At 42.1% G+C, this 26,282-nt stretch overlaps 2 long non-coding RNA genes across 23 annotated transcripts in view; one reads left to right on the top strand and one right to left on the bottom strand.

Moving 5' to 3' along the window:
- The window catches only part of LOC140497613 (uncharacterized), a 414,232-nt gene that overhangs the window by 92,069 nt on the left and 295,881 nt on the right, over positions 1-26,282 (bottom strand). The gene's annotated exons all lie outside the window — the stretch shown is intronic.
- Positions 12,528-20,603, top strand: LOC140497615 (uncharacterized). 2 transcript variants are annotated; one of them, XR_011964790.1, is made up of 3 exons: positions 12,528-12,650; positions 16,879-17,035; positions 18,574-20,603. It is a non-coding gene; the product is annotated as an uncharacterized lncRNA (long non-coding RNA). The 2 variants fall into 2 exon arrangements; XR_011964789.1 differs by having other exon boundaries at positions 16,879-20,603.

Consider the following 26,282-nt stretch of genomic DNA (forward strand, 5'->3'; position numbering starts at 1 on the left):
AAGATGCCTTGTAGCTCTAACTCTGTGGTCCTACGAAAAGGGAGGAGAGCAGTGACCCTCATTCCCATTTATATACAAAAACGGAAGGTCTCCCCAACTCTGGTTAGCATCCATTCAGGGAGGGAGTAGTATGATCCAGGCCACTGAAAGTGGGAGCTCATCACACTCTCTGATTTCATTCTGATCCAAGGCAAGAACAAATTAAACCTTACACAAGTCACATTCAAAATTAACAATCTGGAATTGTTAAGCCCTGGTTGAGAAGAACTTTAAAGAACATTCATTCATTTAAGCAATCAATAAAGATTTACCAAACAACCGCTATGTGCCAGGCACCGTGCTAAGCTCTGAGGATACAAAGAAGCCAGCTTACAATCTAATGGGGGAAACAACAAACAAATACACAAACGAGCTACACACAAGATAAACAGGAAATAATTAATAGAGGGAAGGCACTAGAATTAAGAGTTGGGAAAGGCTTTCATCCATTCATTTATTATATTATTAATTTAAGAATCATTTAGAAAGCACCTAGATCACTATGCTAGACATTGAGGCAGATTCAAAATTAAATGAGATAAAGCCTGCCTTCTTTGAGCTCCCCAACTTAGAACATCACCAATCATCCATCAACATGAATAATTATGATTAGACAAAATTACATAATAGATGCATTGACTTGAAACTCAAAGCACTACGTGGGGCTCAAGGGGGGAAGTCATTGCCCACTGAAATCAAAAGTGACTTTATGGAGGAGCAGAATTTGAACTGGATTTTAAAATGTGGATTGGGATTCGACAAGGGAAGAAGAGGAGGGAGGATACCCAGTACAAAGTACCAGCATGGAAACAATTCACAGGCTACAGAACTTTGCAGGCTGAACAACCCCTATGCTATGCCACTAAATCTGCATTTACACCTTTGCTTGCATGATTGAGTTGGTCAACAAACCTAGACTTTCTACATTTCATGGGGTGGGGTGGGTTCCCATACTTAAGCCAGGGCTATAATATAGCAGAGATTTGGAAGATCGGCCTGGGTTGAGGTTACACGTGGGAAGGCCCTCATCCTTGAAACAGAGATTTGGAATCCAAGGAATCCTGGCTCTTCCACTCATTCCATTTATGATTTGGGGACTGTCCTTTGACCTCTCTTGGCCTCAGCTTCTTTATCTGTAAAACGAGGGAGTTTAGGCCAGATGCCCTCTATGGTCCTTTCCAGTTCCAAATCTAGGATCCCATAATCCCAGATTTACCTCAAGGACATTCCTTGGAGTGTGCAGACCCTCCTGCTCTTACTCTTAGTACGGAGACAACCAGGGAGTAACTATCGTTATCATGTTTCTGGCAAAATCACCCCATCTATTTATACGCCCAGGGATCTTCACCGGTTTGCAACATAAAGAAAAATTACAATGGAAAAAGAGGAATAGCATTTGATTTTTTCCAGCTTCAATTCCTCCCTAGGAGGAGTTGTGCTCAAATCCGGATAAGGCCTTCTCAGAGTTATTTTGGGTTTAATAGTGTTTTTTCCTTTTAAACATAGGATTCTTCAGATATACCTGGCACTAGACTCTATATCGGCAAAGAACAAAGCTAGGCAGTAATATTTATCTCCATTAGCTCAAAATAACGACAGACAATTAGAGGGTGAAAAAATCCACGTTTTTCTGCAGCAAAAGAATATACTCCCTTTAATAGGTCTGGGACACAAGGGCCTGTACAAAGTGTCTCTGACACCTCCTTTGATTACCATGATTTAGTCTTATTTTTATCTTGATAATGATAAGAAAATCTGGGATAAATGTGAACTAAAAATTACCTAACAGACCTATAGGCTAGATTTATTGTGGCCTTAACTAATGCCATTTTATAAAAGCTTACTGTGAGTCTCGTGATAATGGCAGGGAATGATGGTAAATATGACGGAAGATGGACCAGTCCCATACTTGGAACCCCTTCTGCCTAGAGTGCCTTAAAAATAGTAGGCACTTAATAAATGTTATTGTTTTTAACAAATGAGCAAGACGTGTGAAGGACTCTTAGACCAGCTGTTTCCAATCTCCACTATTAAGAGAAAAAAGGAGATGGTCTTAAAATCAAGCATGAGACAGTAAAGTCAGACCTAAGAAAGAACTTCCTGAAAGGAAAGGTTGCCAAATATTGGGCATATGGAAATAGCTAATGTTGGAGGGAAGACAGGGTCCACAGACATACCACTAGTAGAGCTGAAAAGTGAACTGAGGTAGGGTGCACTGTGAGTAAAGTGCGAGAGCTGAGGACAGAGAGACCTGAATTAAATTCCAGCCTCAGATACTTTCTAGCTGTGTGACCCTGGATAAGTCATTCAACCTCTGTGCCTCAGTTTCCCCAACTATAAAATGGGGATAATAATAGTATCTACCTCCCAGGGTTGTTGCGAGGGGGAAAAATCAGGCATAGACACACCTTCTGCCAGAGAGCAATCAATGTAACATGCAGAAAGAGGCAGATATTTTTGGATATAGATAATTTGGGAATTTGTTTTGCCAGACTACGTAGATACATATAGAGGGACTTGGGTTTTTTTATTTTATTTGTTTCATTGGAGGAGGGACAGATTAATTTAAAATATTTATTACATGAAAAAAATTTAAAAACTTTTTTTAAATAAAAAAAAAAGATGGTATAGCATGGAGGAAATAATATTGGCCTTGGAATTCAGTTCAGTCCTAGCTCAGACACAAACGTGGGGTGTGGTTGCAAGCAACTCACTTCGCTTCTTGGAGGCTCAGCTTTCTATGAAACAAGCCCAAACTATCACTGCACTCCTTCCCTACTTTGCGGGCGTCCATTCAGTAAAGCACTTGGGGCAGCATGGCAAGGTCTGAACAACCACTGGTACCAAAGACAAGAGGGATTCTCACCCCTCAAGAAGAGCGGGATGGGAGGCCCCTGGGAGCCAGTAGCTTGGTCTGCCTCTTTCAGAGGGGTGAAACATCACCATTTCCATGGAATTTAGGTCAAGCAGTTTCCAGAATGGCTCATGTTCTCTGACATTGGCAAGTGGGGTAGTTCTTTGAGAGCATCTTCCCCACATCTGTTTGCCTTAACAGTAAAAAGGAGGTCAAAACCATGTAAAAACTCAGAGTGGTGAGGGAGGGCCTGGTGCGTGGCTTGGGATCCCAGAAATGCCACAGCTGTTAGAAAGCAACTCTTTTACCCCTTTACTTATTCTCCCTCCCTCTCCCTCTCTCTCCCTCTCTCTCTCTCTCTCCCTCTCTCTCTCTCTCTCCCTCTCTCTCTCTCTCTCCCTTGTGCTGCCCCTCCTCCCCAATATGTGAGGCTGGGGGCTGGCAAAGAAAAGCTTTCTGTCAGGTTCTATGCATAGATGAATACAACTCATCCCACCCACCCCCAGTCATCCAACAAACACCCCGTATACAACAAAACTCCTAATTTTTCTCTATCTGGGTGGACAGAGATTGATTATCTTTAATATTCCTAGAAATCTACAACTCCTACCCACCAAAAACACAACACAACCCCTCATTCCAGCCTGCCCTTCCCTTCATTTCATAAGCACTGTAAATAAGGAACAAAACTGTCCTTGACTTGGATTTCCCCTTTTTCCATGGTCTTCTCAGCCTCTCATAGAAAAGCTTCCAACCAACCACGTGGCCAAAAAGTAGATGAAAGAGACCATGTTTGTCTTTTACAATTCTCTGTATGGCTTGGCAGGCTCATGAGATGCTTTTTTTTTTTTTTTGCCAAGGTATACATTCATTTCCCAAGCCATCCTCTTCGAATAACAGTGAATAATGAAGTTTAACTGAGGTCTTACAGGTGCAAGGTATAATTTGGGGTGGGTGTTCAGAAGAGGGCAACAATCCCAGCCCTCAAGGAATTTATAATCCCCAATCTTCAGATTCAAGGGCCAGTGAGGACACATTACAGGCAAGTGTGTAGATGGACACTGATTCCATCCTCATAATGTATACAAGAGTCGGCAAGATCACTGGATTTATTCTCTTTGTGAGCCAAAGCAGATGTCCACCTAGTTTTGGCAGTCTTCTCCCAAATAGTTTGCTTAAGAGAAGCCACTGGTGAAAAAAAGAGATAACAGAGACTTTGAGTATTAATACAGAAGATCAAAATCTGGCAGAGTCAAAAGAACATGGGGCTGGAAGTAAAGAGACCTGTATTCACAGAATCATAGAGACCATCAAGTGCTACCTGACCGTTTTACAGACGAGAACACTGAAACACAAAGAGATAGTGTGATACACACAGGGTTGCATGGCTAATCCTGAGACAGGATTAGAACCTAGCACTTTCTTACTCCAAATTCATAACACTCCCTCCACTATTCTATGATGATTCTCCTAGACACACTTTTCACTTACTACTACCACTACCACCACCACCATCACCACCACCACTACTGCTACTACTACTAACACTACCACTACCACCACTATAGTAATAATAATGATAGGTGGACACTTAAAATATTCAAAATAATATTCACCTGGATCTGTCATCTGATAAAATTGGGAATTTGTTTCAGTAATGAAAATTGTAACCCAATCATGCCTGCCCATCCTGTGGGACAGTTTATTATGACTTCCTATAAATTGGGGGTCCATCCCTCAGGCTGGAGACCTCCTTTGTTTCCTCCTGACACTGTGAGGATACCAGTGAAGTACTTTGCCTTTCCATAACACATCCCATACCATTGGATAGCAGTTAATTTATGGAGTATTTTCATTGATTTTACCTAATCCTCTCTCTCCTGAACTTTTGTGGTTGGCACTGTTTTTCTGGATTTGTGATTGCATTGATCCCTGGGAATTCTTGGTGAGGAAACCCCCCTCTACCAGTGCAGATTAGCAACTGTTTGGCAACTTAGAGGATGCTGAGGGAGAGGCAGAACAGTCAAATGAGTTGCCAAGAGTCAAACGTTCAGTTGGTGGCACAGGCCAGTCTTGAACCCAGGCCTACCTGACTCCAAGAATAATTCTCCATCCATTAAGCATCTGCTTATTTAAGTTCAGCTGTTTGCCTTCAGTAGAATGTAATCTCCTTGAGGAGGAAGTCATTTGAATTTTTTTGATTTGGTTTTTGTTTTGTCTTTAAAATTCCCAGTAGCACAGTTCCTAGTGCTTAACAAATGCTAGTTGAATAGAACTTTTTGCAAATTTCGCAGTCCAGGCAAACAAGCCTTCTTATTGTTCTTCTAATACATCCCATGCCTCTATGGCTTTGGAAAAGCTGTTCCTCATGCCTAGCATGCAATACCTGAAATCCACTTCTTAGAATCCCATTTCCTTCAGAGTTCACCTCAAGAAGCACCATCTATATGAAATCTTTCTTTATCCCCCAACACTTACTTGATACATTCCCATCCCCAATTATGCTACACACACACACACACACACACACACACACACACACATAGTAGAAACTTATTTGAGGCTGGGGATCCCACTTGAAAGTAATGCCCTTTGTCACGTGAGAATACATCTTGATTGAATCAGAACTAGGTGTCAACAGTGTCTGGACATGTCTTTGAATTTATATAAGCCATTTCAACTAGTTGCACAGGAAGTCAGTTCTAACTGGGAGCAGAGCTTGGTAATTCCCTGTGGGCACTATATAAAATCAGGGAGCAAGTTCAGAACCCAAGACATTCTAGTTGAGAGGGGAGAATATTCCAACTAAGCCCCTGAGAAGGAATAGATTGGGGGAAAGGGGAGAAGATCTGGGCCTCAGAGTCTCTTTCCCATCCCTCTCCTTCCTCATACCCAAAGATACCTTGTGAACAACGGAGGTTCTGCAGGATTTGGGCTTTTTCCTTGGTATACCAGCAGTGTCCCTGGGATGTGTGATATCAATGTCTACGTCAAGCCAAAGTAGACTGAATTCAATGAGGAAGCAAATGCAAAGGTGTAAAGAGTCTAGCCAAAAAGCTTTCCCATACCTAATGACATCTCAAGAACTCCAGTGAAAGACTCAAAGGAGCTATCCGTTACCTATTTAGCACATATACTTTGTAAGCTGGAACCCACTTTCCCCTGGATTCTGTATGTGTTAGTCTATAGACTTTTGAGATGTTTTATACAGACTGTTTTACTGTGTAACCTTAGTAAATACTCTTTTATACAAGCTCCTTAAATCTTGCAGATGATAAAAGGAGAGATGCTCACCAATAAGGATTTGTGTGCTATCCTGTTAGAAAAATAATCCCTAATACCTCATGGCTACTCCTAGAGTTCTGGATGGATATAGTGTCTATGCTCTGAGAATCTAATTCTTTGGTGCGAGTGAGAATTTGGATAAAGATGTAGTTTATGTGTACTATACTTACAAATATACCCATGTTGACTCCCCAATACAATGTAAACTCCTTGAGGGCTGGAATGGTTTCATTTTTTGTCATTGTATCCCTAGTGTTTAACAGAGTCTGTTTCATAGGCAATTTAAAATACCTGACTGATATACATTCATTGTCTCATGTGATAACTACATGAGGGACCTTGAACAAGCCCATTTTTTTTCTCTCTCCAGGCTATGGCCTCCTCACCTTACTAAGGAGAGGATGGGAATGGATGATCCTCTGGCTCCTTCTAGCTCTAACATTCTATGGTTCTGAGGAGTCCTTTCTTCTTCTCCTTCCCAATGAATCACAGGAGATGCCTGAATTGCCAGAATAAGAGGTTTAGAAATGCATGCCCCCGGAACGTGCAGCTCTCTTCTGGTCTTTCTTCAAAATGGTAACATGTTTCCCAACTGATTTATGTGACATTTGGAAAGCAGACCCCAGAACAGCCTGTTCTCTTGCTCAGCACTGTTAACATAAACACGTGCACAGGCTACCCACGCTTGACTCCTCCTATATACAGGAGGCTTAGAGTTGGATGGTTCCATCTTACCCCCTCAGATCCTGCCTGCTCCCCCTCCCCAGGCCAGAAAAACAGATCTGTGAAAATGAAGAGTGGGAAAAATCAAAGCAACTGGTGCTCTTGGGGTCCCTGAAATGAAGAAGCAGGAGGAGATGTTGCTAAGAGACAATGGGAAGCTAAGATACTTCAAAGCAAGTATTCAAGATGGCATGTGGTCTGCAAGAAAGACTCTTTAAAGAGGAGCCGATGCTGGAAACCTCGGAGCCAGCTCCTTTGAAAGGGGTGTGGCGGTGGGTAGGGTCCCTTCCTTCCTTGGCAAGAAGCAAGCAGCAAGGATCAAACGAGTGATGGAGAAGCCAGCCAGCGAGAATGTTTGACTGATGCCACGGGAGGAGACTGGTGGAAGACTGGGAGAGAAACAATGGCATTAATTACTGTGGGGAAAAAATGAAAGAAGGAATGAGCTGGAGCGGCCTTCTCTCTCTCTCTCTCTCTCTCTCTCTCTCTCTCTCTCTCTCTCTCTCTCTCTCCCTCCCTCCCTCCCTCTCTCTGTGTTCTCTGTTCTTTCTGTCTTCTCACTGTGTCTTCTCTGTCTCTCTGTCTCTCTCTGTGTCATTCTCTGTGTCTCTCTCTGTGTGTCTTCTCTGTTTCTCTCTCCCTCTCTGTCTTCTCTGTTTCTCTCTCCCTCTCTGTCTTCTCTGTTTCTCTCTCCCTCTCTGTCTTCTCTGTCTCTCTGTCTTCTCTCTGTGTCTCTGTCTCTGTCTTTTCTCTCTGTCTCTGTCCCTGTCTTCTCTCTCTGTGTCTGTCCCTCTGTATCTGTCTGTCTCTCTCATCTCTCTGTCTCTGTTTCTCTCTCTGTCTTCTCTCTGTGTCTCTGTCTCTGTCTTTTCTCTCTGTCTCTGTCCCTCTGTATCTCTGTCTGTCTCTTTCATCTCTCTGTCTCTGTTTCTCTCTCTGTCTTCTCTCTGTCTCTGTCTCTGTCTTTTCTCTCTATCTCTGTCCCTCTGTATCTCTCTGTCTGTCTCTCTCATCTGTCTCTGTTTCTCTCTCTGTCTGTCTGTCTGTCTCTCTCTCTCTGCAGCTTTTCCCTCATATATGTTCTTGTTCTACTCTCTAGACAACCTGGCCCATAGAGACAGAAGAAAAATGAAGTACAAAGAGTGCTAGATTTGGAATCCAAGGACTTGGGTTTGAATCCTGTTTCTGCAATTTACATCTATGACTTTAGGCAAATCACTTAACCTTTTATCTAGAAGGGACCTTAGTGGCCAGCTATTCCAATCCTCTTGCTGTAAAGATGAAGAAACTGAGACCTTGGTGGAGGAGACCAAGAGAGGGTTAATGGGATCTTAGGATCATGGGCCTAGAGCTGGACAGGACCACAAAGATCATACAGTCCAGCCTCCTTATTTTACAAATGAAGACGTGACTTACCCAAGGTCACGCATGTGGTAAGCATTGGAGACAGGAGTAGAACTCATATTCCCTGACCCCAGAGCTCTTAGCATTTTGCTTTCTTTCTGAGCCTTCATTTCCTCCAATGCAAAGTAAGAGAGTTGGACCAGATGACTTCTAAGGTCCTTTCCCACTAGAAATTATGACTCTATAAACCATAGAATGTGCTTTCCTTCCTCCATGCCTTTGCTCATGTTGCTCCCTATTCTTGAAATGCACTCTCTCCCCATTCTAGCTATTGAATTCCTCCCCATTATAAAAACCCAAGTCAAATACATTTATGCTGTCCATGTCACAGGGGTTATAGGCTTGGCACCTCCTGAGATCTGGAAAATTCACCTAAAAATGTTAGTTCTCCTTTTTGCCATAGGAGAAGTCAATATTATTGTGGTATTAAAAGATAAAATACATTGATATGCTATACACATATTTTATGCATTTCTGAATTCCTAAGCTTTTCCTGTGTTATTTGCTGGCCTTCACATCTCATCTGTGGGCCTCTGCAAAACTCCCCCGAATTCCCATAGAATTTCTTATGCCAACCCACAATATATCAAAACCACAATGGGGAAAGTCAGGATGCAGAAGGTCTAACTGCACCACCTTCTTCATTCAGACTTCCTCCTCCCTTCCTTCTTGATACTCCCCAAATGGCCTTCTCCAAAGACCTCACAGAGCCCTTTTTTTCCCACCTACCTAAAGCATTCATCATCTACATTTGTTCTTATAGGCACAGTATCATCCTAGTTCCTTAAGGACAAACACTGTATGTCCCATCCAAGCAGAACGGAAACTCCTTGAGGGCTGGCCTTATGTTACTTTTGTCTTTTTATCTCCAGGACTTAGCACAGTGCTCAACGTAGCAGGCACTAGTTTAAATTGGCTAAGATCAGTCAGGCAAGATATTGCAGTAGAATAAGTAGATCTGGAATGAGAGGACCTGGGGTCAAATTTTGACTTAGATTCCTGTGTGACCTTAGACAAGTGACTTTACCTCTCTGGGCCTCAGTTCCTTCATCTGTAAAATGCAAGGTTAGACTAACATGCAAGATCAGTCCCTTTGAGCTCTGATCAGAGGAAAAAGGCATGAGAGGGGGACTAAAGACAACAGACAAAGGGAACACAGGGTTTTAGCAACATAGATTTAGGGATAGCAGGAAGGAATCTGAAGCTATCTTCTGATATTAAAAGGACTGCTTCCTAGAAGAGGAGCTAGATTTCTTTCCTTTGACCCAAAGGGACAGAATGAGGAGCATTAGCAGAAAGCCACAGAGGCAGATTTAGGCTTGATGTAGTCAGAATACTGGAGACCAAACCTTGCCTCTAATGTTACCGGCATGACCTTCAGCTGTTCCCTTAGCCTTTCAGGGCCTCAGTTTCCTCTACTGTGAAATAAAGGGGATTAGAGGAGATGACATCAAAGCTCCCTTTCTGCTTTAGATCTATGAGCCCATGAATTTGAGCTGTCTCAAAAATTGGGAGGCAGGCCTGTCTAAGATGATGGTGGCTTCTCTCTTAAAGGTTATTCAAGCAGAGGCTGAGCAAGGCCAAGGTAGCTAGTGGCACAGGGCACTGGGCCTGGAGTCAGGAAGACCTGTGTTTAAATTCAACTTCAGACACTAGCTATGTGACCCTGGGCAAGTCACTCAACCTCAGTTTCCTTAACTGTAAAAATGGGGAGAATAACAGCACTTGCTTTATTGGCTTGTTGTGAGGATATTTGTGAAATGAGATGTTTGTGAAATTGCTTGGTATCTGCACATAGTAGATGCTATATAAATGGTTATTCCCTTCTCCACGCTGTCAAGGGGATCCCTTTTCAGATAAGGATTGAGCCAGATGATCTCTGAAATCGTTTCCAAGTTTGAAGTCCTGTGATTTCTTCTAGTTGCCTTGGTTTCCTCACCTGCACTTCCTTCATTAGCCCCAGTCATATGGTCACTAAGGGTAACTAGGTGGTATAGTGGATAGAGTACTGGATTTGGGCGTCAGAAATAGTTGAATTCAAATCCTACCTCAGACACTTAAAGACTGTGTAGCCCTTAGGCAAGTCATTTAACTTCTCTTGGCCTCAGTTTCATTATCTTTATAATTAGGATACTTATAACACCTACCTCCCAAAGTTATTCCACAAATGGAATAACCCAGGTGAAATTCCTTACAAATCTTAAAATGGTATATGAATGTTAGCTATTGTGATTATTGCTGAAACCAGAGATCATCCATGATCTTACCGCCCAAATGCAATAGGATGTTCCTTATCCTCTTCCTTCTTGTCATCTCTGTGGATATGGAAAAGAACTAGCCTCAGACCACTGAGAATGTATCAAAGGTGAGATCATCTGCACTAGTGATAGGCCTGGAAAAGAGGCTGTGGTCAAATAACCTTATAATGGCTAACCTTTCCTCCTGGAATGGAAGAATCGGAGATTCTCAATCAGCCTTCTCAATCCTCCTCTCTCCAGTCAGGTCTACAAACAGATGGCTGTCGATTTCACTGTTAAAGCTCTCCAGGGAATGGATTTCCATGATCCCCATTGGTAGTTCCAGGATTGTTTAGCAACCTTGCCTATCAAGGCAATGCTCATCATAAATCATTCCTAGTGCAACTGAAGCTGATTAACTCTTAATTAGTCCCAGGAGGAAATGAAGAACAGTTGGTTAACTGTCCTTCATAAGGAGAACACTTAGTAGTCTGAATTCTGCCTCTTAACCTTCCCTTCTCCAATCCAAACTACAGGAGCTCCTTCTACCTCCAAATTGTCAACAGATTCCAACCCTTCTAGCCTTTGATCGATAGGATTTAAGAAGTGTGAAACCACCTTGGAGAGGCTCATTGTTTGCTCCTCCCCCTCCAAAAAGAAAATCATTACATAGTGGCAATGAGCCACTCCAAGGCGGGTTAGCTTGTCCTTGAGATAGAAAACATTGTCTGTAATTAGGCCTCAAATACTCAAAGTTTTATTTGCACCTGTCAGAGGTGGATATAAGGCAGCTAGATGGCGCAGTGGATAAAGTACCAGACATAGAGTCGGGAAAGAGTCATCTTCCTGAGTTCAAATCTGACCTTAGACACTTGCTAGCCATCAAGTCACTTCACCTTCACCCTGTTTACCTTAGTTTCCTCATCTATAAAATGAGCTGGAGAAGGAAATGGCAAACCACCACAATATCTTTGCCAAGAAAACCCCAAATGGTGTCATGAAGAATTGGACACAACTGATTAACAACAAGAGGTGGATATACCCTCAAAAACCCAAGTTTATTTCCACACCAGGGATGTGGTTGTAGCAGCAATTCAGTGGAGAAGGAAAGCAGTGTGAAGTAACATGGTTTAGTGGAAAGAACGCTGGATTGGGCTATGAGGACCAAGATTTCCTTCTCAACCTTGCTACTCAAAATTTGTGGCCCCTTGGGTGAGTCATTGCACCTCTCTGGGCCTCAGTTTCCTGATCTGTAAAATGAGAAAGGTCCCTTCTAGCACTAGACTTAAGAATTCATTTTGTTTTCAGATCTTCCTCTACTGCTGCCTGGGCTCACATCTCCACCTTAGTCTTTCAATGCTCAAACAGCTAACCTCACCAGGTTCTTTCTTTTGTGCCTGCAGGAAAACTCCAAGCTCTTTAAGAGCTGCTGGCACAGCCACCTGAGACATGTCAAAAACAGCCCTTGGAGGGAATTTGCTTTCAAAGTTAAACTAGTCCAAAGCAATAACAAGGCAGTGAGCATGGACAGAGCCGGTGCTTAGCAGCAGCTGCAGAAGGATGGGCACCGCCCTGAAAGTGTGTCTCTGCAGGACCACACAAGTTCAGCATGATGCCAAAATCCTCCACTCATGCAGCCCAGACTCTCCTGCCAACTTGGTGGAGAAGACTGGGCGGAGTTACCTGGTGGCACCTGTACTCAGCTATGCCAGTCATGGTTGATTGAGATCACCTTTGTGCATTTCCCTTTGCTCTACAGGCCTACCATACCCGCCCCCCCATACCTCCTGTACCCAGATCTGGTTAGATTCTATTTCTGGCTCCTTCCAGGAACAGGACAGATATAGGGGCTGCCCCAAAAATATTCAGAGAAGCAAACAGCTGTGACAAGCATTTCACTGATGGCTGGGGCTGAAGTCAAGATTTGGGTCAGAGCTCCAATATTGCAAAAGAGATATGTGGGGGTTTTTTTTGGGGGGGGGTAGGAACAGACATTACTACCAGTTTAAAAAATAGTTCTTTTGGCACTAGCTCCATGACCCAAATCAAAAGCTTATACTACAAATTAATGGCTACTGGCTGGAGCAGGGAAGAGGCTAGTCTCCAAGGTAAGTCTTCTGTCTGTCTTTCTGATGTTCCCTAACCCCACTGACATTCTCTGCAATTCCAGAAGATGGCTGCTGTGTTTTCTACAAAAGCCATGAGAGAGCAGAGGGTCTGAGAGTAGGAAGGGAGCCAGGAGTTGAATTTCCTACCCAGTGTAAGAATATTCTCTGCAGTATTACTGACAGATGATCATTCAGCCTCTCCTTGAATGCTCCCAGTGACAGACAACTCGCCCCAGCCCATTTTCAGACAGCTCTGACTCAATTCCATTTTTAAAAAAATTTCTTGGGCCTTTAATCTTTTCCAAGCACTGGGGACAAAAATTGTCAGAGGATCACAGATTTAGGACTAGAAAGCACCTCAGAAATCATTTATTTCAAACTTTCTCTCCTCTATTTTATAACATAGATTATAGACTCAGAGCTGGAAGATACTTTAGAGGCCATCAAATCTAACTCCCTCATTTTACTGATGAGGAAACTGAGGCCCAGAGAATGGAAGTAACTTACTGAGAGTCACATAGCTAGCAAGTCCCTGAGGTGGAATTTCAATCTGAGGCTTCCCATTCCAAGACCAGCACTCTTTCATGCTGCCTGTCTCAGAAAGTTAAATGACTCATCCAAGGTCAGACTGATCATATGTGGATTTGAACCCAGGTCATCTAACTACCATTGAGTGTTGGGTTATATTGGCTTCAAGGTTTTTATAGTCTTTGTTAGAGAGTTCTTTATTTTGCTTTGAAATCTGCCTTGTAGTGCATTTGATCTGTTGAACCAAGCACTGCTTTCTTCAAATACTCAAAATGGACGTAGGCTTCTTCTTACATGGCAGACCTTCCTAAATGGCAAGTAACCATCACAGTCTCTTAAGTTGTCTCTCTTCCAGGCTAAACATTTCCAATTCCTTCAGGTATTCTTCCTATATCATGATTTTCAGGCCCTTTAGTAAATTAATTATTCTCATGTGGACACTGATTCACATTTCCCTTAAAACATGACGCTCCTAACAGAAAATGATATGTCTGGTATGGAGGTAGGGGTAGTATTTAAAAAAAAAAAAGACTGAACAGGATTCATTCAATTCCATTTCAATGCTAATTTGTTAACAAATTGCAATATGTGAGGTACTGTGGTTGGGAAGACAAAAGCAAAAATGGGGAACAGGCCTCAAGAAACTTACAGTGGAATGCAGGGATCAGACATTGTACAAGTTAGTGTGATATAAGGTAGGACAAGATGAGGGCAAGGGAAGGTCAAGACAAAGAATATTAGATAATTGGACTAAATAATCTCTGTGATCCCTTCCATTTCTCTAGACTTTTTAATTCTGTACTACCTCAGAGGGCAAAATTGTGAACAGATCTCAAAATATTAAAGCTGAAAGTGGTCTCTTAGAGCTTATTTAATCTAACTGTAGATTCATTTTACAGATGGGAAAATTGGGGACTGGAAATACTGAATGTCTTCCCAAGGGTGGTGGGAACAATATCTACCATGGAGGCTAAGCTAATTTTTCCTTAAAAGGTACTGAAACCATCCTCAGGATTTAATTGTCTCAGAAGACTAGGCTTGAGAATTTGTTTTAGCTTCTTGATGACTTAAATGTAAAAGTAGACCAGGAGGAGTCAGCAGTTGGGCTTCTCTCTCAGGTTTCTGACCAGTAGACCAACCTGACCCACACAGAGACAGGGAAGTTATAACCAAGTGAATCAATGCTGTGTTCTTGCTGACTATCCTTTCTCTGCAATGGCTTTCTTTTATGAACTATTAAAGGGTCTATGAGTATCTCATTTCATTTGAATTTGCAACTAAACACTAAACGTGCTTCCATCAGGACTAGCTTATGACATCATGTAACATAGTACTTTTATCATTATTCAAATTATCTCCTTCAAAATTCAAGGGATTCCTGAGAGGCCTGGTTCAAGTTCCTACTAGTTAAACTCCAACCCCCATGGCTTTAGAAGATTTCAGTATTTTGGTTGTTTTTTGTGGTATATGTATGTGTGTGTGTGTATGTGTGTGTGTGTGTGTGTATACCACAAATACATATATGTGTGTGTGTGTGTGAATGTATATATGGAGAGAGTGAGAGAGACAGAGAGAGAGAGAAAGAGAGAGAGAGAGAGAGAGAGAGAGAGAGAGAGAGAGAGAGAGTTCGATTTTTATTACTCATCTCCTAAACTGGGATCCTTGGATTTTTTAAATTCTGATTTTGATAACTATATTTCAACATAATAGGCTTCTTTTGCAATTCTATGTATTTCATGCATTTAAAAAAAAATTCCAAGAAGGGATCCACAGATATCACCAGACTGACGAGAAGGTCCAGGAAAAGGTCAAGAAACCCTAGAAAGAGTTAGAAGACCTGGGTTTCAACATGTTCACTATTTTCTAATGCTGTGATCCTAGGCAGAACTGCCCATCCTCTTGAGTCTTTGTTTCCTCATCTATAAAATGGAGCAAATACATTTTTCCTGCCTACACAAAAAAGCATTTGTGAACATCAAAGAAGATTACATATATGGAAGTGTTTCAGACTGGAAAGCATTATGGAAATGTGGACTATTAACGATATTCAATCACATTGCTTCTCTTGCCCTTGTCTTTCCAGATTAATGACTAAGGAGGCACAATTTCACTCCAAGACATTTAATAACAACTCACATGAACTGAACATGCCTTTCTACTAACCTGGGAGCCTCAGGCTACATTTCTTACATGACTTTTCATCCTGGGACACTTAGCCTTGGCACTGCATAATGAAGATTGAGGGACAGATGGAAATCAATCCCCATGTATTGGAAAAATGATTACCTGGAACCAAATGCCCAGTATGGCATTATCTGAAGAAATCCCTGGCACTAGTCACTATGAAATGAGCCAATTTAATATTCCCTTTTCCTGTCTCAGAAATCTCTTTGTTAAACAAACTGAAAAACAAAATTAAAAAGAGGTGTAATGAAATGGAAAGATTATTGAACTTAGAAGTAAGAAAATTTGGTTTTAAGTTCCAGATGTACCATTTCTTAGCTGTGTGTTACCACGGGCAAGGCATGTCACCTCTCAGTTTCCTTATTTATAAATAAGGAGTTTTGATGAAATGATCTCTGCGGACCTTCCCAACTTGAATATCCCATGATTCTATGAGTCTTGTTAACATATGAAATATGAGAAGGAAGTGAAGAAAGGGTAAAAAAAAAAAAACCTCTAGAAAAATGAGCTCTCCATCTTTGACTCTGATACAGCAGGAAACGAAAACCAAGCATAATCTGCCACTTCTTTGAGATTTATGGAGAGCAGATTTCAAAGAGTTCAGAGAAAGGATAGGTAGGCTATTATGCACTCAAATTCTATAGGGGAAACCAGCCTAGGAAGTGGCGTGAGCTCTAAAACAAAATCCTGAACATACAAAGAGAAACAATCTTGAGGAGAAGGCGGGATTTTCTATAGAGATGGATATGAATGCATAAGAAACTCCCTAGGCTAAAAGTTTTCGAAGACATGCACAAGGGTCTGGAGGGTGTGACAGTGAGGCAAATAGGAAGGAAGGTACAGGAGGGCTTTCCAAGTAGCTTCATGAAGTTCAGAAAGTCCTAAGGTTGAAGAATAAAGTTAGAGACTAGGAAAAAGTTAACTTTTAAGAAGTCATATTGGAAGAAAAGAGAGGGGTCAAAGAAGGAACATTGTTCACATTCAGATGACAGAGAGAAAAGAGTGGTTCATTTCTGTGAATTTGGTGTCTACCATCCATAAAGTACTGCACTAGGTATCCCGTGCCTCAGGTAATATCTCATACATCCAATGAAAATTCCCTTTCTAAAGTATACTCTCAAGGTCTCTCTTAAGAACCCTGGACTTGGTTATGTGACATGGGAGACACTGACACAGGATGGCCCAGAATGATGTGCCCTCATCAGGGCAGGTGCTGTGCTCTATAAGCAAAGCAGAACTGAAGTAGTCCAAAAGAAAAATGAGACACTCAGATTTAGAAAATCCACCCCAAATGTTCACATGGACTATTTGTGCCTCACCTATGGTAGGGCATTCTGAGCTCATATTGGTCTGATCAACCAGTTGGACACACTGTAACTTGACTCTAGCATAGTGATGTCATTTTGGTCCTCTTTGAGAATGAAGGATAACAATGAAGCAATCCTTCCTAAAGAAAATTCAGCTGTGTGAAGTCACTCATACCCCCTCCTTAGATGTACACTCTTTCCCTCCTCAGGCAAAAGGAAATGGTGAAGAGACTGTCTACATCTCTGTTGAAGAGGGAAGCAGCCTGCACTGAAGCACTCTAGCATTTGAAAAATTCAACAGCAGAGTTAGAATGGAATGTGAAATTCCTTCCTGCTCAGAATAAGAGGCCATAAGAGGACTCAATGGTAAGTATCACTTTAAAAGTTCCTTCCTTTGTTCATTAAAAATATCTTTGCTTGAGATAGAGGCATTGGAATGCGAAGACGCTGCCCCAGTGAATGGGGTCCACTCCTTATCACTCCTGAGATGATTATTCATTTATTAAGTCCTAACAGGGCAGAACACCAATTTAAAAGCAGTTCTGGTCCAGTGGACAGCAACTTAATCTAAGAAAAGTCCTCCATCAGACTAAAAAATGTTCTTTCAAAAAATGACGTCTTCCTCCCCTAGAGCCAAAATGTCTCCTTTTCCTCTGGATCTAGGGGAATGTTTCACAGGTGTTCACTGGTGGGACTTAGTTGAGCTCAACATTTTTTCACTCTAACTATAAAGTCATTACTTTTATCGTCTCCCTCTCCTCCTCTTCTCCACTCACCCCCGCCTCCAGAATGCAGGGACATTCTCTTTGTATCATCTTAGTCAAGAGAGTCACATTGGGTTATATTCCATTAACATCAAGAAAATTGGTCTTGAAACATAATTATGCCTGAAAGTGTAAGTACTAGAGGAGACACTGTTATGATTCATAAGCCATTCCACTCCAGACTCAGGAGCTAAATGGATGTTTGGTAAAGAGAGTGATTTGGAGTCAAGAATCAAGCAGTAAGCATTTATTAGGGGCCTAGGAATGAACATATATTTATTAAGCCCCTTTTAGAAAGAACTATGATCAGATCAACTCGGCTTTTGCTCCTCAAAAAAGTATGTCCGTCTACTCCCATAAGGCTTCAATCACCATTCCTGTAATTTACCAAACTAAAATATCCCTCTCTGACAACCTCATTGCCCTCACTTTGTTGTCTCTCTGTTAGAATGGAAACTCTCTCAGGAAACAGTGTCTGCTTTTGTAATTGTATCTCCAACACTTAGCACAGTATTTGGCAAGTAGTCAATGTTTAATGAATGCTTTTTCGTTTGTTCATTCATTTATTTATTCACCAAGTACTGTAATTGGCATTAGAGACATAAAGATGAAAGCCTAAGTTCCTGCTCTCAGGGAGCTTATGCTCTTGAGGAAGGAGGTGGAGAATACAGGAACACATGCATGGTACAATTCAAAATAGAGTCAAGATTTATTTGCTTATTTGTCTGTTTTTGTTTCTGTTTTTGGTTGGGGTGGGGAGGAGGGAGACAAAATAAAGACAAATAAAAATTCCCCTCAAGGGGTTTATATTCTATCAGAATCCTGGGTTCAAATCCTAAATCTGACATTTAGTAGCTATGTGACTCAGAGGCCAGTCCCCCAACCTCCAGGAGTCTCAACTCCCAATAAGATGGTGATGGTCCCAGATGTAGTGCCCCCCTCATAAAGGATTAGTATGAGACTCAAACGGTGCTTCCCAAACTTTAAAGCGCTAAAGAAAAGTCATCATTCTTTATTATTGTTGACCTTATGCAGATACAAAGCTTTTTTAGGCATTAAGATGATTAATGCTGCTTTTTCCCTGCATTCATTCATTCCTAAGTTTTAACATATATTTATTTTGTCTTTTTTGGGAAACAGGTTCATTGAGAAAGGACTGGGGCAACACTAAACTTTTGCAGCTAAAATGGTGGGCTCTTGGCTAAATTGAAAAGGAGCTACTATTAGCTATGCATGCCTGCAGCATTATGAAAATAAGAATCAGGTTTCTTGGCTTGGACCATTTGGGGGTGGAGGGAGAAGGTGAGTTAGTGGAGGGATTGTCTTAAAATGTAACTCCCGGCTGGAACTAGAATATGCAGTTGGGATCATTATCATCTTAGGAAAGCTCAAGAAGAGCTGGTATTTCCACTGCGTCATACAGAGGCATGAACCATGAGCCCAGAAGAATCCAGGTATTTCAATCCTCTTCCCAAAGTCATCTGGTCTGCCCATCCACCCCAGAGGAGCAAGATTTTGGCCAGTCTTCCTCAGGCCTCTTTTCTGATCTGGGGCAAATTGGTGCTTTGTATAAACCATTACAAGCAAACTCCCTGATGTATGTGGGGGTTGTTGGATCAGCCATCAGTTGGAACTGTTAAAACAAGGACATTTTCTTCCTTGGAAGCTTTCATGTTTAATTAGATCTTTTAAATTAGACTTTTTTTTAACCCCTCTAATTCTTGTTTTTGCCAACTGGGACCTTACCAGTTTGGCACAAGAAGCAAAAAGACATGTCTGGCTTTGCAGGTAATGGTGACTCACTGTTGTAAAACCTCCCTAAAGGGTTACTAAAGAAGACTGCATGGCCTTTCTAGGACAGCCAACAAGTTCTACTGGAACAGGGCTGGCTGATTTAAAGGAGACATCATCACCAGACTTCACTTGGGGAAGCAAGAGATCTTTCTACCTGAAGTTATACCCAGGCAAATCAAAGACATGGAGGAAAGAGTCCCAAACTCTGCTTGATGCAGTGACCAATCATAACTTCAAAGGATTTACTGAACCAAGACTTTCCTTGGGGGGAGGGGGGAGGGAGAGAGAAAGGTGGGATACTACAGGTACAGAATGAGACTTTTGCTGTCATGTTGTCAGCTGTGGCTAATGAGATAATTTCTCTTAGTTAACCATACTTCTTTATTACAGGGGAGGGTTTTAGGTTAATGGTAATATAACTTACTGAGAGTTGCACTAAGACTTTTGGGACAAGCAATAAATGAAAGACCTGGCTATGTGTTGCAGTAAATCAAATTAGTAGGTCAGCACTGCAGATACAACCCAAGACAAGAACCCTGTTCCTACCTTCAGGGAGCTCACATTCTAATGGGGGAGAGAACATACAAATAACTATTCACATACAAGACATAAACCATTAATGTAGCTTATCTCGTGGGGAAGACACTAGGAGTGGGGGACAGGGGAGGGGTGACACAAAAATGTCCTGCAGAAGATGAGATCTGAAATGAGCCTTGAAGGAAGCCAGGGGGCAGAACTGAGGAGGAAGAACATTCTAGGCATGAGGGACAGCCAGGTTTCGCCTGGAGCAGAGAAATGGATTCTTGTGGCGTAAGCAGGCTGGTGTGGCCAGATTGTAGACTGCAAGGAGGGGAGGAAAGTGTAAGAAAACTGGAAAGGTAGGAAGGAGCCAGACTGTGAAGGGCTGTGAATACCAAACAGCATTTTATGTCTGGTCCAGGAGGTAGATCAGGAAGTCACAACTGGAATTGAGTTACGGAGGTAATATGGTCAGACTTACACTTTAGAAAAAGCCCCTTGGAAGTTGAGTGGAGGATGGACTGAAATGGGAAGAGAGCTGAGATGGGGAGAAATTTAGAAGGCTATCAGAATAGTCTGCAGGCAGAAGGTACATTGAGAATTATAGATCCAGAACCAAAAAGACTTGAGTTCAAATCTTGATTCAGACATTTACCAGTTATGTGACTGGGTAAATCTTTTAACTACTTTTGGCCTGTTTCCTCATCTGTAAAATGGGATAATAATAGCACCTATCTCATAGGGTTGGGGTGAAAATAAATAAAATATTATTTGTCAATTATTTCATAGACCTTGAAGTATGAGATAAATATTATATTATTATTGTTTTGTTATTAAAAAGAAAAGGAATGCCAAAATCGAGTGTAGATACAAATGGATAATTGTTCCCTTGCAATTAGCAGCTGTGGGTGGGAAGATTTGTCCATAAGAACTATTTTGGCTGCAAAAAAATCAGAGATTTGACACGTACAATTTGGGATTCCATTTTTTGTCAACTGCTCCTTTTGTCACAGATACTGAAGGAAGCCAAACCAATTTAACAATGGTTTTAGAACTTATGTCCTGTTAATGGAATGTGAATGCCTTTGTATCTTTATGGGGCAGAAGACCACATCCTAAGTCCTCTACCACTTTCTTAAGAAACATAAAGGACTTTATTCACAAGATACTATTCTATTATCTTGGGTAGAATATGAGAACCAGAGTTGCCAGGATAAGCAGACATGGATGGGTTGGGATTGGCATCATTGGATGGAATTACCCTTATCTCAGAGGACAGAGATCTATAAAAGACTGGTGAAGCTAGTAGCTTCAAAGTCAGCATGGTGCAGTGGATAGAGTACTCAATTTAAAGTCATGAAGACCAGAGTTCAAATCCTGCTTAGACATTAGCTGTGGGGTCTAAAGAAGTCACTGACCCCCTCTCTACCTCAGTTTCCTCATCTATAAAATGAGGGAATTTGTATTGATGAACTTTAAAGTTCCTTTCTAAATCTGTGATTCTATTTTCTTTTGTATAATTGGAAAGATAGTTATGACAATATAGACTTAGAGCTGGAGGGAAGTTCAAAAGTTAACTTGTGTGAGTTCCTGAGGAAACTGAGTAAATAGCTTAATAACTTGTTTAAGGTCACACAGATAAGCTAGGATTTGAACCCAGGCCTTCCAACTCTGTACTCAACGTTCTTTCCGCTGCCATATCACACCATTCAAAGTTAACCAACGAACTCCTACATCCAAATGGGCAATTACTAGGGCCAATTGTTCTGGAGGGTGACTAACTTTCCTGGTATGACTTAGGCAGTTCATAATATACAATGACTCTTTGTGTTCACAAATGCACCATTAGGTCCAGAGGGAGTAGTGGGCCAAATATGGAAAGGATGATTGAATGTAACTCAAACTGGAGGAGAGAGGGGATCAAGATGCCAACCTGCCCTCACCAGTTAGACTCTGGAGACACCCAAGTGGAAGAACCAATGGCTGGGTGGGGAAGGCAGCCCAGAAATGCAGCTACCTGTAGCCATTAGCTACATCCACCAATTCCTTGGTCATTTAGGGGGCTTCATGACACTGGTGATTATATTCTGGCAGAGGAAATATGAGCTCTGGGTGTTTGTGATGGAGCATGTTAAGAGCAGAATATGGAGAATTCAGAGACTGTAAAGACAGAGTCCAAGCAGGAGTCAGTGATGGAGTTCTCATAGACACAATAGCTCAATCACAGATTGAGAGGTAGGGACTTCAGTTCTCATTGTAGGATCCAGTCGTTATCTGGGCTGATGTTTTCATATGTGGGGTTTTAGGACATTCTGTCTTATTAGTACAAGTGGTTCTCTACCTGCCCCCTCCAGCTTCAATAAAAGAGCAGGTCAATGTGCTTCGTCCACATGGGTTTCCAAGGGGGAATCTGGGAAGATGCCCCTCGGAGTACACTGGAGGGGAAATTCAAGTCCAGAGTCATTATGGGAAGAGCCCTTTAGATCACAGCATGAAGACTGGTGAGAAAAAGGCATTTAATGGGCTACCTGCACTCTGAAATGTCAGGGCATCCATTATAGATCCCAGCACAGAAAAAGGCCAAGGAAAGATTAGTGTCATTTTTTTAGAACTCCCAGTAACAATGCAGCAAAGGGTTTAAGAGTTCCCTTCCTGTCCCATGGGGAAATGAAAGAAGTTAAGTGGAGGATAAATCTTGGGGCAATTCAAAGTAAGAGACTGAACTGGAGAATGACAAGCTGGAATATCACCAGACTGAGGACTGGCTTGAGGGCGAATGAGAGATGCTGTAACAGGATTTGGAGATCTAAGAATATAGAAGAGAAGCTGGCCAAATGGTAGCAAGAAGAACAAGAGAAAAGAAAGACAGCTAAAAAAAAAAAAACACAGGGAACTGAGGCTCAGAGAAGAGTCATTTATAGCTGGGGTCAATACCTGGGGTCAGAGTCCAAAAATGCCCCAGAGGCAAACGGTTGGAGAGAAGCAATGGAATGAGAGACCTTGAGTATGGCCCAAATCAGAATAAAATGTAATTGGGAAATATTGAACAAAACAGAAAACAATACAATAACATAGACAATACTGCATCATGTATACCCGTACATATACACACATGCATATGGCGGCAATGCAGGTTAAGTGAACTTGCCTGGGGTCACACAGCTAGCAAGTGTTTCAAGCTGGATTTTAACCAGTCTTGCTAACTAAACACTAAGCTCACTTGTTTCTAGCTGCCTAAGGACTACAAGCACTGTGAACACCCTTACATTTCTGGACCTTGGGAAAAAAGTTCCAATTACATCACTCTACCTCATCCAAGACTTAGAACTCTGCTTGGAGGAAATGGATGAGGGACAGTAGAAGAATGTGGAAGGTTCAAGAAAGTTGGCATGTGATGTTATGGAAGAATAATTTCCCAAAGCATATGCAGGATACAAGGGGAGCTCCACTCAACCAGCAACTTTGAACATTTGGGAACCAACTTGAGAAGGGGAAAACAGGGATTAAAAGATGAAAATATTAAACCCTATGGATCCTCCAGGTGATATCGAGTTTGAACCTAAGAGTTCAACCCACCAGACCATGGGTTAGCCTCAGGAGACACCCAAGTGAAGAACTGACAGGTAGCAGTGTGGGAAAGACCATACAGCTCTACGCATTCCCTGGCTGTTTGGGCAATCTCAAAATGTTCCTTCGTCACAGGAGACTTGGAGAAGTGGTAGGAGAACCAGCCCTTGAATGTGACAGAATCTAGTACAAGGTATAAGGAGAATGCAACATGAAGGACGCAGTGCTTAGTTGGGAGAAGTAGAGTAGATGCAGATGTTGGGAGCGAGCATGAGTCTCCCTTCCTTCTCCCTCTGAGCTGGGAGAGGAGGAGAGAGGGAGTGAATGAGGGTGTGTCTGAGGGCAGAGCCTCAGGGTGCAGGTGTGGGATCCCCTGCTCCACCCAGTCTGGGAGGGAGTCTAGAGTGAGTAAGTAGGTGGTACCATGGATAGAGTACCAGCCCTGGAGTTCAGAGGCACTGAGTTCAAATCCAGCCTGAAACACTTGCTAGCTGTGTGACCCCAGGCAAGTTCACTTAACCTGCATTGCATCCATATACATGTGTGTATATGGATGGGTATATATGATGCAATATTATCTATGTTATTGTAGTGTTATCTATTTTGTTCAATATTTTCCAATCACATTTTAATCCAATTTGGGCCGTACTCGAATGTGTTGTCAGCCACATGGCACTCAAGGTTGGATGCCTGACACTGCTGCTTTATACCACTTAGCTATTTAACAGCTGCTATAGTTGAATGGCAGCCTTTGGAAGCCTCGCCCACAGCCATAGGAGAGAGGAAAGAGCACCTGGAGAAGCCCAGGTGGATGAGGACTTTGGCTAGTGATTGAGATCGATGGGCAGGTGAGTAAGCTGGCACCGCTGCCCCAAGGAAGGGCTGTGTCAAAGTCGGTTGGGAATTCAGTATTCTGTGATGCTCCAGCCCAGCACCTGGCAGCCTCCCACTGGGACAGCACCTTTGGCCCCAGGGAGGCTACAGGCTGCCAAAACAGCGTATGGCACCAGTGAGGGCTGATGAAACCCACAGTGCAGGAGTCACCAGAAATTAAGTATGAACATCCCAAAATATATTCTCAGAACAAATAGCGTAAGGCTGCCCATGGCATTCCTCACTTCAAGAAGCCCTGCCACAAAGATCAAACACAAATCCCTCTGTTTGGCTTTTAATGCCCGTCCCCATCTAGCACCAGCCTAAACTTCCCAGGTTCATTAGTCCCTAGTAGGCTCTGTTCCAGTCAAATTGACCTACCTGTTGTGTCATTTCACTTTCACAACATTTCACTTTCTCTTTCCATGTCTTTGCATAGGTGGTTAACCTGACCTGGAATGTGTTCCCTCCTCTCCTCCTGCTCTTACAATCCTTGGCTGCCTCAAGCCTCAGCTCCAACACTACCTTAAAGACAGAACTAAGCTGATTTCCCTTCCTCACCCCCCACCCCAAAGAAATGGTTTTGAAGTTACATATGTGGGTACATGGTGTTTCCCCCAAATAGAATGAAAGTTCCTTGAAGGTTTGCTTTGCTTTTATTGTATCACAGGCCCTTATCACAATGCCTGGCACATTTTTCTCCCACGCTGGACTTTTTCAGCGATGAAACTCCCTCTGCCTATGAAGATGGACACTGATGTCACTTTGTGTAAAGGCATTACAACCCAGAGTTGGACCAGGCTCAGAGCATTTAAAAGTATCTGGGTCAACCTCCACTAGCCTCAGGATCCATACTCTACGCCCACAGATCAAGACTCACTCCCAGACTGGGTGGGAGGAGGACTCCCACACCTGGACCCTGGGGCTTTGCACTGAGACACACCCTACTCTATAACTTACAGTCAGAGAATTGCCTAGAACTCTGAGAGGTTGTGACTTGTCCAGAGTCATATGGTCAGGTTGTCAGAGTCCAGACCTAAACCCAGATCTTCTTAACTCTGGGACCAGCTCACCGTCTACTCTGCCATATTACCTCTGTCAGGCTCATACTAGGTACTTAGTGAATGAATGAAAGAAACAAAAATATGAAATATTTTGAGACCTGCATTAAAATCAATGGGTTGCAGAGTAGTGGGAACAAAACTTATGATTCAACCCCTCAATTTTCTTATCTATAAAATGGGGGAGGAGTTGAACTATATGGCTTCTGACATCCTTTCCAGCTTGAGATGTATCTTCCTAAGAAGTAGTACAACTGATATCTGAACAAGAATTCATCTCACTCCCATGTTCCAGTTTCTTCTCAATTTCATGTCAATGCCTTTCCCCCACATTGGCGCTAATGGGAATGGAATGCTGCTGCTCACTTGGTGTTCCAGTGTTCGTTACCTCCCAGTTGGCCAATACCCTCCCCAGGAGTGAGCTAAGTTGGCAAAGGAGTTACTTTTTCTCATCAAAGGTATGTAAAAATTGGAGCATTAATATTCTTTCAATACCAGATTACTTACTGAATCACACATATACCAAGTGAAAATATGATCCTTGGACAAATTGCCATAAAAAAATCAAATGAAATAGATTGTGTTACTTTTTTGGGGTAAGTGAATCATCCTACTTTGCACAATTAATTACTAAACTATATTAATGTTGAAAATAATTCAGCAAATGACAACACCTGAATAGATTCGCTTGGAATTAGTTCTCTAAATTAGTCTTTTAGGAATTATTCTCATTTGAAAAACTTCATCTAGCAAAGCTCAGGCTAGACATATTACTTGGATAAAGGACAAATTATCTTAGTGGAAGACATAGTGAAATACCAGACTGAATCTTACTGAAAAATGGATGACGCTGATGTAAGCTGGGTCACTTTGTACTCCTAGTGGAAAAATACAAGATTTTCCATTGCTATACTCGCTTCCCTTATGCCCATTTTATAGCTCCCCCACTATTTTCCAGTTCTCACATTACTAAATGTCCCTATTGTTTAAAAACAAAACAAAAAAAAGAGATGACATTTTCCCCATTGTTTCTTT

This window comes from Notamacropus eugenii, chromosome 3 (genome assembly GCF_028372415.1).
Source record: "Notamacropus eugenii isolate mMacEug1 chromosome 3, mMacEug1.pri_v2, whole genome shotgun sequence".
Taxonomy (NCBI): Eukaryota; Metazoa; Chordata; class Mammalia; order Diprotodontia; family Macropodidae; genus Notamacropus; species Notamacropus eugenii.